At 45.7% G+C, this 3535-nt stretch overlaps 1 non-coding gene across 1 annotated transcript; it reads right to left on the bottom strand.

Annotated features, from left to right (window-relative positions):
• Positions 1 to 73, bottom strand: TRNAK-UUU. Its single transcript has one exon. It is a non-coding gene; the product is annotated as a tRNA-Lys (tRNA).
• Between the last annotated feature and the right edge of the window lie 3462 nt (positions 74 to 3535).

The raw sequence follows: 3535 nt of genomic DNA, 5'->3' as shown, positions 1-3535 counted from the left end.
TGGGTATAGCAGGACTTGAACCTGCGACCATTAGGTTAAAAGCCCAATGCTCTACCAACTGAGCTATACACCCGATTTTACAAGAAGGCTTGGTGCGGAAAAGAAAAGAGGGCGGCCTGGCCCCTTTTCTTCTTATCATATCACAAGGGCGCGGCTCTGTATGGTATAGTACTGTGGAGCAAGTCTGGGAGTCCTTTCCACTCATTGAGGATTCTATCTAAAAAAGAAGGTCAACGGGGGAGACTACAGTAGCTCGAACTCAGACTATCTACGAAAAAGGTAAAGTCGTCTTTCCTAGGGTTCGACCGAAAGGAGCTGTGTTCTATGGTTTGACGTTGTGGAGGTCCAGCACTCTTCTAAACGAAGAAAGAGGGGATTCGCGCTAACTCCTACTCCTACAGAAGATCGATTGGCGCGAACTTCCGATCGATTCCTTATTCATTGTTGCCGACCCTTACATCATCATAAAGAGAATCAAGATATCCCAAGAACCCAGCTAGGGATGAATGACTAGCGCTCAAGAACAAGCAAGGGATGAGCGCACGGGAGCAGCGTTGCTTGTTGCTTTATTATCACATTAGAGAAGCGGAACCTCCAAGCTCAGACATCTCGAACTCAGAAACTACCCTTCTATCCCACCCTGCTCCTCCGGCATCGGAAGCAGAACTACCTGACCGAAGGAGATAGACAGGAAGGGAAGACGGTCATACAAAGGCCGAATAAAGCTCTCTTGAAGCTGCATATGAATAGACCTAGAGTCACTCAGTACATACGAACCCTTGAATAAATAAGAATTGAGAAGTATGAAATGTGGGCATCATAACCAAAAAAGAAAAAGACCGAACCAGTAAGACTAATGTCTACTTATTTGTACCTTTGAGAGGTCCACTTAGACTATTATGATTTTCTCTTTAGCTACGTAGGTTATATAAGATTCAATTCAATCTAACAAGCGGACTGGACTACCTTCGGCTACTACAAGATATTTAGAAACCTAAGAAGCTGAGCCTACTTTACGCACTTAAGGCAGCAGCAGATGATGAAGAAATGGGCGGTAGATGATAATGAGAAAGGGCGCCCCTTGGCATTTCCTGTGGGGGAGTCTGATTGATCCAATCACGACGAATGATGTCAACCCCCTCTTTTGCGCCTAACTTGACTCTGATTCTCCCACTATGAGAGCTGATCCAGGGGCTAGTTCGGCTACAGAATTGAATTTACGAAAGCCCCCCGTCTTTCCGACTCAATGTATTGCCCTTTGGGACCAGGATCTGACGAGGAAGTGAGAGAGGGGACACCAAACATAGGTGCGCACCATTGCCCCAATCCAATGGACTATGTCATACAGGGAGGAACCCTTGGAGGTTGGGACAGAAAGAAAGCAGGTTTTGCTTCTGCTTCCTTCGAGCAACCAAACTCTTTCGTCAGGTGTGGGTCAAGTTCCCTCATTATTGCTTGACTTCCCCTTTGGGGCACGAAAAGATGGACTAGGACTTAAGTAAGGGAGAGGACAACCCCTGTTTCTGGCTTACCTTCAACGAGTGAGTGCTATTCCCATTCCTTACTTTGATCCGACCCTGTTCCCCGACCAGTTTGCTTGCTCACTAGAAGAGTCAAGCGAGAGCAGCTAGTTTAGAAGGAAAAGGACACCTGGGGCTATTCGGCCTCACTTGTCGGAGACTGAACTACCGCTCGCTTACTTGCTGATCAAGGAGGTCATTTCCACTTACTCTAAGCATAGAAGGAAGAAGATTGAAAAACTAACAAACAAATTGTCTTCAGCCCTACTTACTTATAGGCTGACTTGGCCCAGGAAACAAGGTTCTATTAGGCTTGCAGGGCTTAAAAAAGAATGAGCTAGATCGCAGGTATTTGGATACGAGGTAGTAGCGGGGTCTAGTCGAAGCGGTGCGCAAAGTGTACAAAGGCGAGTCTCACGGGCAGCGGCACGTGAGGGGTCTCCCGAACTTCATGGAAGACGCAGTTAGGGAGTTGGAAGATGCACTTTGGACTCCTGCACCAGTAAGAATGGAACTGGAATAAAAAGTCGGGGTAGCTAGTCACTCTGTTACTGAGGAAAGAGAGGATGGCATTTCCATAAGTAGACTCTCCTTCTTACTGAATCCTTATCCTGCCCTCTCTACTCGAGAACAATTCATTCTTAACTCGTACATAAGTTCCGGGCGTCGACAAGAGAGTTAGCGATCTACAGCTGGTTCGGTGGACTGGTGGTGACACGGGCGGGCCCTCTACTTTATTTGCCGAATCCAATCGATCATGGGCGGCCCTCTTCGTTCACAGTCTTTCTTTCCTTTCGAATCCAATTGTTCCAATCTGACCAAATAGCAATTCATTGAAATCATTCGGGTCACCTCTTTTTTAAGCACTTGACCAAGCCTATTTCTATAGAAAAGGACAGGAATCTATTGACTTTGAGTCTGTCTCCTACTACGAAATTGGAACTGAACACAGGATGGCAATAGTGAGAAAAAAAATCCCCTCGTACTACGTCATTATTTATTCGATTTTCCCTGGTAAGTGCTCCAGATGCAGTTGCTTTAGTTGACGTAGTGAGTGGAACCTAATTATATGTTTCCTTGAATACCAGAGTTGCCTTTTGTAGATGAGAAAGCCAACAATTTTGCAAGGAGTTGATAATTGCACTTGAAGTAGTAAGTTTAAAGACAGTTGAAACTTAATGGCACCGTTTAACCAAGCACTCTTGTAGCTTCGGAAACTCCGTGTTCAGATCGGTGAGGCAAGAGACGAATTCATCGTCAGTTACCTCCACGATATCCAAAATACCCTCAAGACCATGAAGACAGATAATGAGAGTCAGGTTCAAACAATTCAAGGATTATAAATACCATAACAACAAAGTAGAATGCACCAAATTTTTCCTATTACCGGCTCCAGGAAGAGCACACCAAATGAAAGAAACTATTACTCAAAAAGCGAATCACATCTCGATCCACAAACTGCCAAAAGCCTTTGTCATGTGGAAAATTTCCTTAGACCATGAGATTGTGCAACTCCTGGATACCGTAGGAATGCTTTGGGTGTACCAAACGTCACAACGTAACTAGGTGGCTATAAAGGTGCACTGCGGGTATCTCCGAAAGTGTCTGTTGGGTTGGCACGAATTGAGACTGGGATTTGTCACTCCGTGTTACGGAGAGGTATCTCTGGGCCCACTCAGTAGGACATCATCATAATGTGCACAATGTGACCAAGGAGTTGATCACAGGATGATGTGTTACGGAATGAGTAAAGAGACTTGCCGGTAACGAGATTGAACGAGGTATCGGGATACCGACGATCGAATCTCGGGCAAGTATCATACCGATAGACAAAGGAAATTGTATACGGGATTGATTAAATCCTCGACATCGTGGTTCATCTGATGAGATCATCGTGGAACATGTGGGAGCCAACATGGGTATCCAGATCCCGCTGTTGGTTACTGACCGGAGAGTCGTCTCGGTCATGTCTGCGTGTCTCCCGAACCCGTAGGGTCTACACACTTAAGGTTCGG

The sequence above is a fragment of the Triticum dicoccoides genome, chromosome 5A, assembly GCF_002162155.2.
Source record: "Triticum dicoccoides isolate Atlit2015 ecotype Zavitan chromosome 5A, WEW_v2.0, whole genome shotgun sequence".
NCBI lineage: Eukaryota > Viridiplantae > Streptophyta > Magnoliopsida > Poales > Poaceae > Triticum > Triticum dicoccoides.
The sequence above is the reverse complement of the archived record's forward strand: the minus strand, read 5'-3'. Positions and strand labels throughout refer to the sequence as shown.